General features: G+C 32.4%; 1 protein-coding gene across 1 annotated transcript in view; it reads left to right on the top strand.

Annotated features, from left to right (window-relative positions):
* Positions 1–14,542: 14,542 nt before the first annotated feature.
* Positions 14,543–15,318, top strand: part of LOC128228319 (uncharacterized) — a 9,402-nt gene continuing 8,626 nt past the window's right edge. The window contains exon 1 of the mRNA XM_052939685.1: positions 14,543–14,642. The gene's annotated coding sequence lies outside the window, so the exon portion shown is untranslated. The remainder of the gene's footprint in view (positions 14,643–15,318) is intronic.

Here is a 15,318-nt window from a genome sequence, read left to right as displayed (position 1 = left end):
TAATTTTTTGTAAATGAATTTTGTAATTATGGAGATTACGGAATTCGAAACGTGTGATAAATAAACTTTTAAATTAATACCGGAATAAAAAAAAACTCCACAACCCGAAAATTGACAGATACGACATCAATTATTTTGCAAAAGGGGTGTCCCACGGGTAGCTGAGGTGACAACACTTGTTTTAAAAAACCGGTGGTATTTAGAAAAAAAAATCTAATAAAACTTCGAAAACAAGCATAAAGACACAGAAAATTTGTTGATTTCAGTGTAAGATCGTTATTATTTTAACACAAAAACGTTAAAGCGATTGTTGATTATTTTATCAATGTATTTGGAAACTCTTGAGATTGCGAATTTTAAGCTGTTTCTAATTAAAGAATATTTAGTTTTGATTTACCAAATTTTGCAATCCACCGATGACATAACAGTTGAAAACAACGGGAACCTCCCATGAAGTACTGTGTAAAATAATACTAAAAATGAAAATAATAATAATAATAATAATAATAATAATAATAATAATAATAATAATAATAATATGAATCATAATAATAATATGAATAATATGAATAATATGAATAATATATATCATTCACAAAAGTCGACTAAACATTTCAAGCATATTTGTCTACTACTTCGTATATTTTTGTTCCAGACCGAGTATTTTGGACTGTTTCATGTATATATTGGTCGTTCTGGCTTATAACGCGAATTCCGGTGTCTGCATTCAGCCCGAAGATCCAAGAAAATATCAAAACACTTATCTAGGCGACCCTGGTACATCCGGCCTGGCCGCATGTGAGTTTGGTTTGTGGTCACCATGCCGGAAAAGTGATTTCCTCCGGGTACTCTGGTTTTCCCAAGAGCACAAGACCCAACTCCGGCGTAACATCGTGCCAACAATAGTGATTCATATAGTTTGTAATAACTTGCCTAACTTTCGTTAAAAAATAAGCTTAAACTAAACTAAGCTAAAATGTGATTTCTCACAACAAAAAATAACAACAACAATTGCCGAAAATTGCTGTAGATCGCTGCTTACTGATCAGAACTTCTGTTTTGATGTATACTTTTTTGAAAGACTAAATGAAATTTGTTATAATATATATTCAACTTCCAATGTCAAAGAAGAGTAAACTTTGTGACATGTCCGTGCTTTATCCACATACTGGATCCTGAATAGAAAAAAGAAAACATCTCTCTTCTTTGGAAAATGTACATAAAAACGAATGTTCTAATTGAGTCGGTCCCGGTATTTAACATTATATCCATAAAGTCGAACACAAGGGGTAATAAATAAGAGGATGACGACTGTACACTTCATTCCTCACAATTCTTTAGCAATTACTCTTGCAGTTACGGATGAAAGAAACTTGGCGATCATAAGAGCAGATATACTGCGGCGTTTAGGGATCACAGATCCTCCACTACGCCCTTCTTCGTCTTTACTACATGTATCCACCGAATCGCCATAAAAGTCCCATGGGATTCCTTTCAAGCCGCTCGGCATTACACGAATTTTCTCAGTATTCCAAAGCAAAACATATTCAAAGATATTTTTAAAAAGAAGACAAAGCATTGTACATGCAACCAAGATAGTTGTAATATTTGAGGTTTCTGGCCTTGTCTATTAAGTGTTCATTGTTTAAAAACAGGAATTTCATATGCACTTTTCAACATAGTATTCTTAACACTTATTCAAATCAAGGTCATGTCGGAGAACATCTTTTGACAGAAGAAATGTCTTCAAATTCAGACACCCGAGCAGATACTAACATAATTCAATTTAAGCTTTCCGACATTTTATCTGATAATCGAACAACAAAGATTCTTTAACGAAAAAGACTAAACAGGGCAGACGTCGAAAGCAATTTTTGCAAATCGAGCTAACTGTGTACAATGTGACGGTCGATGGACAACAAGAGACTGTGCTCACGTCGGTGAAATCGCGCATAACAAAGACAAAGTCCTTTCAGTTCACGTTACACCCGATCATTCTTGAAAGCGCACTTAATTCTGACGACCGCACATTGAAGTTGCATATAGTTTGGTATGGATGTGGGAGTCGTGCTTCCCTGATTCTTTTACACAAACTCAAGAAGCTAAAACCAACAAAACGCACAGGTGCAGCAAGATCATTTCATAAAAATGGCGTCCAGTCTGATTTATACATTTTTAATAAATTGTTTCTAGTTGATCTGGGTTTTTTTATGTCGCCTACATATCACGGAAGATATAAAGGAATTATGTTGTATCATTGATGCGGTCGTCTTCCCCCCTAACCGCGCCGTCAGACTTTCTTTCCGCTCTCTAACTTTTATATTGCCAAAAGCTGACCACAGTCTTTTCGACCCCTGTCTCATCTAAAAATCTCTCATCCAATCTTGATTAAAATGGGTTACAATGTCTAAAGTCATCATATATCAAACACAAGTTATCAATAGTCAAGAGTAACTGTCCTTTAATTGACAAAATTTGACCAAATGGACTGTTCTCTCATACTCAAGCATTTCTTATCCAATCCTCAGCAAATGCTGTTGGGGGATGTTACTTGGGTACAATCTACCTTTTTATAAACAAACCGATTGCATTATTTATTTCAAAGTAAATGAAATTGTCAAAACATCAAACTAATTTAAGTTTGTTAATTCCAGTAGTTAACGACGTTCAATCGGAAACAATATTTGAATATATTCTTTTTTAACCAAGCAATGTTTCGTTAGCGCGATTCACCCTGCAAAGGCATATAAACTATTATTTCAAATGTTTTGATTCTATGTTGTCCATGCTTTTTACGAAATATGCGAGGCTAAGCTGCAATCATTGATTTAAAGTGATACTTGACTATTAAATGCATATGTTATGAAACGAGATGGGTTTTTTTATGAACATATATGTAGTCCCATTGGCACTCACAATATTACTGATACTTTTCGCTCGACAGTGATGGCCGATCGTGTTAGGCGACATATCCGATTCGCAGAATTCTAGTGTATATGATACAGTTACTCATTAATTGTATTTGTCTATTAAGAAAAATATTAATTTATTTGCAGTATTATTGACAATGTGCAAGCAGATTGCCAATTTATGATACCTTGAAAGAGTTCAGTGAATTTAATTTCCTTTCGAATACAAAATATCTTTTAGCCAAAAATACTAATAGAACATGGTTAATTGTAGTGGCATATGAAAAGAATATCACTTTGAAGGGATACTAGATCATGAACCTTTGACAAAGAACATACTCAAAATGCAATTCTTACCATCAGTTCTAAATGAGAATTGCTTAGCTGTTTGAATTACTATACTTGTAATGATATATTCTATCGCACTGATATTGTGAGATGAAATTTGTTTGAAGCTATGACATACAGAAATAAAGCATTACTTAAACTGGATTCCCCATATTTTGATCGAGTTTTAAGATACAGTGAAAGCTACTGTCAAAAGCCCAAGGGATGTATTTAATATGCAGCACAAGTTAATCTTATGATCTTACATCATAAACTTCATTTATTGGATTGGTCTGTTATTTATACTTCGCAATCCGATTGGCTATACTATTAAATACCACCCCAGAAGCCAAACATATCACGAAGACCCTGTCATAAGGCACATGGCTCATGGTCTTACATGCAGAAAACCATATAGTTTGACTTACCTAACAACACAGACAGACCACATCTGCATCAGTTTATATTGTTTAATAATGTTGGGTTAACCATGAAAAACTCAGCAAAACAGAGTTCACCAGTTTTTAAATTAGTTTTTAAGTACTCAATATGATATTTGTCCAAGCAGTTTTCAACAAATGTTAAATACCATAACATAATTATGATATTCACGAACATTAAACACTTAAGACAAAGGAACATCATTTGTAAAATAAATTCTAATGTAATAAGTTGTTTATTTATACATATTTGGGTAACGCCTGGAAAGTATCAATGCACGTACAATCAAGGGGCTCAACATAGGTTGAAGCAATTATTTTCTTTAATTTTGATGCATTTATTATTAACACATTTGACGTTAGTGATAAAAAAATTTTTTTTGATTGTGAACAAATAAAAAAATATAAGCGAAATATTGGCACCTTTTAACTGTGAGTGTCGTGGCCACGTAGCTGTTCATTGAACATTAAACATTTAAATAAAATCTTATACTTTTTATCAGTGCACAGATCATTTTTTAATCAACTGAGTAAAACATTGAAGTGCATTGAAATGAAAATACAAATTGCATCAACCTTTAGTGCTCCATCAAAGGATCACTGGATTCTTAAATGAGTTTATGATATGTATGCGAAAAACTACAGAAACAAACGCATTAGCAAAAAGTTTAAACATAAACCCGGTTTAATGGCACTGGGTCAACATGGCTAAGATTATGTAAACTAAAGACTACCGTTCTCAGTCTCTGTAAAACTGGAAATTATGACAACTTTAAATGTAAGTGCGGGGCGACTATTTACAGCTTCAACACGGCACTCACAAAACTGCTGTAAATATCAATATTTTTGAAAAAACTACAGAAACAAGCTCAGTAGCAAAAAGATTAAACATAAAACCGGTTTAATGGCACTGGGTCAACATGGCTAAGGTTATTTAAACTAAAGACTACAGTTCTCAGTCTCTGTAAAACTGGAAATTATGACAACATATATGAAACATCAACCTCACATTGGTCCCGCCATTTATTAACAGTTGCAATATAAAACATATAATCCTAATCGGAGCCGCATGAACATCAAGAAACGTTCAAATAAATCATAAAAACTGATAAACTCAGTCCTCGATGACCAGTTCCTTTCATCGTTTGTAAAGTGTTGAATACAGTCGGGTCAACTGTGACAAAAACGTTATTTTATGCACAGATGCCGGACATAGCCTTCCTAAGTAAACTCCACGTTTAAAATAACGAGTCTAGACTAAAAGTTTGTATCATTGTACAAACCAAAAAAGTCAATGAAGAAAAGAATGTAGAACACAAACACATAAATACAAATACATCCGCGCTATCCTGTCTGAATTTTGAAACGAAATTATTGAAAGAAATCGAAAGAAACCGTCCCTTTTATATGAAGAATGGCCGTTGCACTGAATGTGAGGTAAAAAAATCCACAAGAATCCACAAAAAACTTTTTTCGGAAACAACACTTACCTCAGTAGAAAAATGTGCAGAAATATATTTGAAACACAATATTGAAGTCATAGTTGGGGGTATTGCCAAACGTGTAAGCAATGAGTGTGGCAACTTATGTAACAAGTTTTATTTCTACACCATGATCGGTCATTCGGTTGCAGGCAGGGGAAGAGAATCGGCACACCAACGAAACTGTCTTCGAAAACAGACGAGCTAAATATAGACAAGTTAAAAAGTATCAATCCAATTATATATATTAACTTATTGAACAGTTTATAACATATTTATTTATAAGCATTTTTTCTGAGAATAAAAAAGGTGTTTTGTATAGCAAAGTGTTAATAAAAAAGAGAGAATAATTAGGTGCAAAGTAATGAACGCATTCGCGTCTTTGATGTTCTTTGACTGCTTGAGATCGGTATTATGTTTCGCGGGTGGAGATCCGGCTTAATAATAGACTTTCCTACCAGTTCTGCGCCTCTATGATACCCTGAATGTTCATCGTATAATGAGTTTACAAGCGTTAAATCTTAGACCATAATATCATACGACGATTTTTAAAAATCTCAGATGTCTTGATATTTACAACATAACGGTATACTCATAAAACAACTGGAATCACAGGGAGAAGCCCATTAGCTTCGGTTTAAAATAATATCCTTTTTAAAGCCACCGTAAGACTGCCATTGATATTACTAAAGTATGTATTATTATACAAGAAATCTTGTTGAACTCTGAATAAACCTTCATTTTCATAGTAATGTTTCCCAAGTCTTTACTGATATACAACAGTTAATCTAAATTATCCAATTTTATTGGAGCAGTAATATTACAAGCAAAACATATCATCAACAATTTGTTAATTCCTCAAAATGATTTGTTAATTATCAACATAAAACGAACGTAGGAAAAATCTGACAAAATCTGAGGAGTTCTTACTTTTTCCGAAGCAACTGCTCATATTCGTAATTATTTTATGCTCTTGATTTAAGCCATATAATTTCTATTCCTGTCTTTAACGTGCCTCTAATAATTCTCGTGGTATTAAATTTGAAAACATTCTAAAGAGCAAACACTATTAAAGTATAAATTACACTCTAGACTGCTGCTCGAAAATAATCATTTATTAATCTAGTTTTAAACGTACAATTTTAGACCCCTATAGAAAAGTAGAGTGTGATTATTATTATTTTTTGCAGAACTAGGAGTATAACGTGTATTGTTTTTGAAAATCTAGAAAACACATTTAATCCCACAACACTAAGAAGGGCAGACTATATTCGTACCACATTAACAAATTAGCGATACAAAGATCAAGACCCATATCATATCCGCATCCAGGGGATTTTTTCATACCAGACATTTTGTTTAAGTAATTATATTTAAGTCGATTTCTCATTTAAACGGCGTTCATGTATGAACTTTTGGCTACTGAGTTTATTTCTGTAGTTTTTCACATAAGGATTGTAAAAAAATAAGTAATATATGTTTTAAAGCTTTGTTATTTTATATTTTTAAGAAGTTTTATGATCCCGTACAGCTAAAAACTTTGAAGCAGGTTTTTTGTTGAGCCACACTTATCCTAACATAGAATTATGAACCCGCGCTTGGTTTCCATTTAACGAGATGTACTTTCAAACCCAGTCCTTCAGTGGTCCGTCTATGTAACTGTTTGCGTCAAAGACTCACAATTGTATCATGAATTACATCAGTTAATATAAAATTCTTTTCAAAACTGTGCAATACTCGGAAACAAAGGAGATGTTGCGAAACACTTCTTGTACGGAAAAGTGTTCTAATAGTTGTGACTTTGATTATTGCCCTCCGAATGGAAGGATTGTTAAAACATACCAATTCTGTGAAGTGAAAGTCTTATATTGTACAGTCTAATTCCTAAGATTATGCCAGGTGATATTCATTTAGTAAAACGGAACATAAACAATATCATTGGATCGTTTGACAAAAGAAAATATGAATAAGTAAATACACTAAATTTCAATAACTGAAAAATAGATAAGTTTCAAGCAAAGCAACATTACACACATAACATTGAATTTAATTAACTACATCATGATCAGCGTAAAACCTGCATGCAAGTTCATGTTTCAACAAAGTCATTACGCCTATTTTCAAATGTGTTGGTGCAATCTCATCACAAAAAATCCATGTGTTAATTTGTTACCGAAAGAAAGTGTTAGTTTAATAAGTTGGTAGAATGCATCGATCATTTGGTTTCTTGTTTTCTATGTTTTATCTAATGAAATGCTTTTTAGCCATTGATAAAGTCACGATGTTTTCGTTTCTGTGAGTATCTAGCCTCTTAGAATTCTCATGACATTTATTGAAAGTATTTTATTAAGGAAACCGATTTCCTTAATTTTGGTTTCACTTCATTACTTATGTGAAAACATACAGAAACAATTTCAGTAGCCAAAAGTTTAAACATATACATGTCTTTGCTTCAAAATATGTTTATGAATTGTAGAGCGTTTGTTAGCCAGATACACACACACACACACACACACACACACACACACACACACACACACACACACATATATATATATATATATATATATATATATATATATATATATATATATATCGAATGACTATAAAAGGGGTGTTGGTACATCTATAATATATGATTTGTCAATGCATTTTTCGGAGGATAGCTGAAAATGTAATAACTCATTGAGCACCACAAAGTGTCTGTAACAAGAACAAGACTTCTGTTGTATCTCTTTATGTTCTCAGGGTAAAACAACAGCTAATTTATCGTGTTTAATCGCTCCCCGGTGATCCCCAGGACCTTTGACTTCGTTTTGTAGTGCAACCCATAGATATAAGGTTTAATTTATATGATTTAAGATGTATACATTCATGCGTTTAAGGTACAAAACATTTTACTCTGCAGTGGATACTGTCTTGAAGATCTGAAATTACAAACTGATAACAGATCACTGATTATTCAAATTACATTTATCGATGATTAAACGTGAATGTTTATGCATGCAGGCGAGTTTGGCTTGTGGTCAACTAGCCGGACAAGTTGGTTTCTTCCCGGTTCTCCGATTTCAAACATAACACAAGAAAAAAAATCTCGTTTACTATTGTGCCAATGAGGGTAAATGATATACTGATATTACAAATAGGCTTTAAGCTAACGTTTAGAATTCTTAAAATATTTCACACAAACAGTCGGTGTCTGATTCAACTGAAAGTTTATTTTAAAGACATACGAATTAAAATCTGCAAAACCACATGTTTGAATTGCAGCAATTATTTTCACATTAAATAAACTTTAATTCGATTACTTGCTTACGTGCATGGGATGTTAATACATTAGTATCTGTCGGTATGTGAGAACTTTTTGAACGATTTTCCTGAAAACAACCGGGTATATTTGAAATCGTGAATTTGCTTGGTTTAATATTTATCATGCTTCATGTTTTTTGTCTACTTTGATTATCGTAAGTAATCACGTCATGAATGTGCTTAATTTAAGAGCATAACTATTTCATTTGATTGATGGATTGAAACATAATAATTATAATGAGTTAATTTTATCTTTATTTTTGAACATGTAACCAAATTTTGCAATCAATGTTTATATAAAAAGTATAAAACTAAATTTATGAGTCTGATAATCTAAATGCCTGATTTTACGCTGCATGGCGGCGGAATTAATCTATATTTTTAAAACATGTTTCTACCAATCAGTGTATAAGTTGATATGTAAGTGTGACTTATAATAACGTCAACAACCATTGTGGCAAATATAGAAATTCATTATAAGTGTCAATCGAAAACGAATATATTTCTATAAAATAATCATAAAAAATTAATGGAAAATCCGGGTATCGATCCCGGTACCTCTCACATGCTAAGCGAGCGCTTTATCACTTGAGTTAATTCACCGTCATGTACAAAGTATATTGTATACTTGTTAGTTTCTAAAATATATCCTTATTATGTAATCAAAAGGTATATATACACCATCATTTAGTCTCAACGTCTAATGAACAAAATCGGATTTTGTAAGTATTAAGTGTTGATAACTTTAAATGGTTTAGCTACAATATAACTTGTAACGGATACTCATTATATATAGTGTGACCAAGTTCCGTTTAACGCAAGTATTAAACAAATTGTTCTGGTTGATCTGTATCTAAGATAACACAGCTTATCAATAACATGACAGCGTACATGATAAGCAGAATTTTATTATATCATTTTATTTAGTGGTTTTATTCAAATGTCAGAGGTGTTATAATGACGGCCTGTATTTTAGATCATACTTCTCTCAGAAACATTGGCGATTTGGCTGAAATTCATCGTCTTCTTTGTTAACGTTGATTTTTCAATTTGATTAAACATTAAACTCTTCGTCTTATCTTTGTTTGTGAACTTGAAGATACTATATTCGTTGCAATGGTTCGCTAAATGAAGAGCGTGTCTATGCTATCTTTATCGTCATATTCATTATTATAGGTATGTAATTCACGGTCACCGTGGTTGAACTAGACTACAATTTAAAACCACAACTGTTTAAACCCATCATTGGTCCGGTTGTTATAATGTCAGTGTGACTTATCAGGGGTCTAATATTATTATGGCCAATATTTATGAAATATTATTTTGATTGAACATTGAAAATAATTGGACGGTCACATTTCGTAACAAACTGGGCATTACATGTTATATTTGTAGCAAACTTGACTGAGCCTATATTTTAAAATTACCCTTGAGTGTTGCACAAACAATAGGCATAAGCATTGATAATACTTAACACATTGAGAACATGGTTAGTTTTAATAATTTCAAAAAAAGTTTTAAATTATTATTTTTATGCAGATCGAACGTTTTAATATTTAAGTCATAAGTTATATACAAGAAGGAAGGGTTTACTACGTCTTTGTCAATATTTCAAAGTCCGAATCATGATGGTGGTTCTCTTTCTGTGATAATAAAAACATAGAAATGGAACATTTCAACAAGTAGATACGAGTATATATTCGGAAATAACCCACTTAATACGAGTATTCATTAAAACATAACTGTTTCAAATCGCAACATTCGAATTTTTTTTATATGTGTTCATGCATTTGTTCATGACTACTTAAAATGTTGAAAATATTCCGCCTGATAAACATACGTGTCTAGCGTGTTATTGACAAAAGGTTTTGCTGCACTTCTAAAACGTTGTGATTTATAACATTCCAATCAAAGTCGACCATTAACTTTGTTTGCCAAATACTAAGCCTTTCTCTGTCAATCAATTGTGTTCTTCAATCAACGTAAATTACGACAGCGAAACTTTAGTGAAATTAAATCGAAGATCAGGCCCAGTATAAAAATACTAATAGAGTATTGGAATAACATCAATTGTCTTATTCGTTTAAACAATCATTGTATGCTCCTAAGCTTCCAGAATATTTCGATGAAAAAGTTACGTAGGAACCTTTTTAACCGGCTTTTAAGATCCTCTGCTATTTTGGCATCACCAATATAAACCAATTTAAACATCCCTAATTACTTGTCGCTTGTAGCAGTGAGCGTATTCAGCCTCAAATAAACTACATATAGCTGGTTGTGAAGAAAGTTATTTTTGAAAAGTTTAAATCCTGTCATTCAAACTGATTTTAATATTTGCGAAAACGACATAAGTTTGCAATTTTCACGTTTGTTCAGTTACGTTGATATGTGTCTATAAATAGTTACATGACCAATTAACGCAACATAGGTTTTAAATAGCAACAAAATACTGGAGAATACGGATATCGATCCCGGTACCTCTCACATGCTAAGAAAGCGCTTTAAAACTTCAGCTAATTCCCCTTGATGTTTTATATTAATTCAGCGTAAACAAACAAGACGATGAATTTTAGCCAGTCATAAATGATGCTCTTGAATTTAATTGCTAGTAAATATGAACATAATGAACATTTTATCTCTATTTAATATAAAAGTTTTGTTTCCCTCCAAAGAGAATAAATATATTTGTATTAATATCAATTTTAAGTAAAATCCGATTTTGTTCATAAGACATTGAGACTAAATCACGGTGTTAAGATAACTTTTGATTGCATTATTGGGATATATATTCGAAACCCAAAAGTATACAATATGCTTTGTACAAGAAGGGGAATTATCTCAAGTGGTCGAGCGCCCGCTTAGCATGTGTGGTACCGGGATCGATACCCGGATTCTCCTTGATTTTGCCATCTTTAATTACTTAACATATATTTCTTGTCATTTATGTCGCCTTTCATAATCATGCTGATGTTATTAAAACACATATCAATGTTACTGAACAAAACTGAAAATGGCAAAATCTATTTCGCAAATATGACCATTAATTATCTGATAGAATCACAAGAACTGTACCCTTCAAAATAAGTTGAGGACAACAATCCGCTGTTTGAATTGTATTGGATATATTTATTGTGAAGACACTGACAAACAGTTCTAAAACTGCAAAATATCATTAATAGCATACGAACTCGAAACGTTTAGGGACTTGGGCTTTGTTGGTGGGGGTACCATTAGTCTAAAATATAGAAAATTTATCGAAACAAATTTACAAAATGAATAAAAAGAGCATATTATTTTAGATGTTTGATGTTCGTGACAGTAAGTAATGGTTTACATACAGTATGGCGGAAAGAACAGATCATTGTGTTGCAGTCGTATCTAATTCTGAGACAAAATATAATTACAAAGTATGCCTAATCTTGGGATTTGAAGATGCATAACCTCACTGTTTGTCGCTTGTTGTGACGAATATGGGAAAACATCACGGACAGGGTAAAAACGCAAGTAATGGACATCGAGATTGACAACTCGGTGAACTCATTTTAATCCAGACGCCGGAGCGTAATGATTAAATGGCTTAAATAACCTATAGAAAAAACGCAGCGATGTGGAACAAGTTTGATTGAGATATAATACGCGTTCGTCGGGGAAACATTTTTACAGTCGAGTGTCAATGTTTCCACTTTACTCTATCGGAGACTGGATGGTACGCCTTTGCTACAAACGATACTCATTTAGAGATGTTAAGATAGGTTTATGATGGTGTCTCCAAAGTGGAGAACGTATTAATATCCGGGTAAAAGAAGGTTTCTCTTTTACTTCCTCATCACACGCTTTTGAAAACGTTGAAAGAAAACAACAACCCTTAAAATGCAAAGCACCATATTTGTTTGAACGAATCAGACAATTGATGCTTTTCCAGTTCTCCACCATTATACAATGAAAAAGACAGGGACAAGCCTATTAGTCGGCAAGCTCTTTTACTCTACAGCGTATGTGTCAAAAAAGGGCATTTTGGGCGAAAGGTGTAAAAATCACCACACTATTAGGAAATAAACTTTATGGTATCTGTTTCCAAAAAAAGGCGGAGGACAATCATTATAGGCCATATTTTCCCTCATTTTAACGAACTGATTAGGGTTAGCCTTTTTCTACGTGCGTGACATTCACAGTTAACAGTCCATAAGTTCTTAATCATCTGAACATTGGATTCTGTATAAGAAGGTGCACTGTGTACATGATTTGACAAAGGAAATTTCCATAATGAATTTAGCAGCTAACATGACCAAATATGTGGCCGCCGAGTCCCTTACAGGTTTTTTTTCCCGTAAATAAATAAAATTATCTGGATCATCTTTCTTTGGAGAACTGACATATCTTTTTTTAATATAGCATTCAAATATTATTTATTTTACTTAAACTGATATAGTAGTAACATTTAGATTGCAATATTATGTACTAAAACAAGAACATGAGGACCAATGTTGGGTATTTGATATGAATTGCATTTGATATAACATAGTACAAACTCGTATTTTAAACATTCTACAGTGATACACAATGAAGCATCATTTGATTCATTACCGATGAAGGCCTGAAGTGTCAAAATCATTAAAAATCTATTAATGCTGTACAACATATTCCGTATTTGACAACCAATGGATACAATATTAAATGTTTGATATAAAACCGTTTAGAATGTTTTTCTTAACAGCAAAATAATTACATATAATTATGCTGTGAATTTTGATGTGACGATTACACTAATACATATAAAAATTGCCGTACATATGTACAATGACATGGGTAATGATTAGCACATTAGATATGTTGAAAACAATTGACAGAAATGACAATAAAGTTATCAAAACAGTACGTTATTTTTTATGAAATAAACCATTCAATTGTGTTGAAATGAATAATAACATTAGTTAACTTGAGGCCCTGAATGTGGATTTTTTTAAATAAAAAAACTAATATATGTTTCACATTATTTATACAGATCAGCCATATAAGCGATACAAACAAAAATATCGTGACTTAATCAATGGCTAAAACTAAGCATTTGAATAAGGAATAATTCAGAATGAGCAATCACATATTCATGCATTCTACCCACTAATAATAAACTAACACTGTATGCCGATGGTAATGAGTACATAAATGGATTTTTTTCTGAGATTGTACGAACAAATTAAAACCAGGATTAATGAATATGTTACGACATGAACTTGCGAAAAGAATTTACGCTGATTTTGTTCCATGCGGTGAGTAATACATGACATCCATCAAGTTATGATAGTACTAAAAGTTAGTATTAATTATTGAAAACTCGCGTTTGTTGTTGTGTACATTTTTGACAAAATTCATACAATGTCGGAAGGATGCGGAAAATAACCAGGAGTCAACATTTCTCGGCTTGAAGTCCTGCATACGCATGTAAATAAGCCCGTGTCCAAAAGTTCCATTCTAAGAAAAACGCCTAATTCGGAAGTAACGCCCCATCAAATCATGTCGTCGTTAAAGAATATATAAATAACAGGGTTATTAATTCATTGATTTTCATTGCGAATGCATTCGAGGATTTGAAAAGGTGGAACTGCTATTTTGTTGCGTGTTCGAGTTTTCGTGTAAATTTATTTTTAGATTTGCACGTTAGTTGTATCACATGAACATCTGAAACTCAAACGGCGACATGTTTAGATCCATCTGGCGCTCATATTTATAATTGCAACTTATTGCGCTTATATCTATTATGGCGCTTATATCTTTCAAAGCGTTTATATCTCTTTTATTGCACTAATATCCATTATGGTGATGAATCATCGAAGAAACTGTTGTAGTATGCGTAAGTTATTATTAGTGTTTGTGAATTACATTTATGAAAAAAATAATGTTACAAAAGAATGAAAGCTATAGCAAGCAAAATGAAGCCAAAAAATAATCACCGAATGAGGAGTGATTATATCAATTACAGTAAACAATGAGTAAACTTAAATGTTAAAGAAAGCATGTGAGTTAGGTATGTGGACGCCTAGCCAAACGTATGAGTTTCCTGTCGGTACTTCGGTTCCCCACATAACAGATAAACATTCCCTCGCGTACAATTGCGCCAATGAGAGTAAAAAATGAATAAATAAATAAAATAAAATGTGGATATAAGCTGAAAGCTAATGGTAAGAATTCTTATAATATTTCACACAAGCAGTCGGTTTCTTATCAACTGAAAGTTTATTTAAAGGAAAAACAAGAACTGTTATATCGCATGTTCGAGTTGAAGCAATTATTTTCACATTATATGATTTTCATTTTGATAACTTCTATGTTACGGATGAAAATACTCGAGTACCTGACGGTATTTGATTATTTCCAGAAGGAACAACTACTATTTTTGTTATCGTGTTTCTGTTTGGCTTAATTTAATCATGCTTAATGAACTTTGGTAATTTTTGTCTGAAGAAAAAATCATTCACAAAACGAATGGGCTTAATTAAAGAACATGTTAAATTTATTATGATAGAAGATTAAAGTTTATTCAAAATAAATATATATCGTCACCAAAGTGTAAGAACTCAATATCTGTTTCTATTTCTACATGCAGTTGACTTATTTCACTAAGGTGACAATATGATAGATGAATAGTACCAGAATAATTATGATGAGTTAATTACCCTAGTGGGACATTGTTTCCAGAAAATTAAATATGACGCAACATATTTTTGTAAAATACAGTTATGAAAACATTAAAATTCAATAATTGCTTACCGTAAAGTCCACGTATTGAACGTGCGCCTTTACTGGAAGGGCAATGTAGTGGTATCATTCATTTAATATTGCAATTCCTTTAATATA

This window comes from Mya arenaria, chromosome 1, assembly GCF_026914265.1.
Source record: "Mya arenaria isolate MELC-2E11 chromosome 1, ASM2691426v1".
Lineage (NCBI taxonomy): Eukaryota > Metazoa > Mollusca > Bivalvia > Myida > Myidae > Mya > Mya arenaria.
This window is presented reverse-complemented; position numbering and strand designations above follow the sequence as displayed.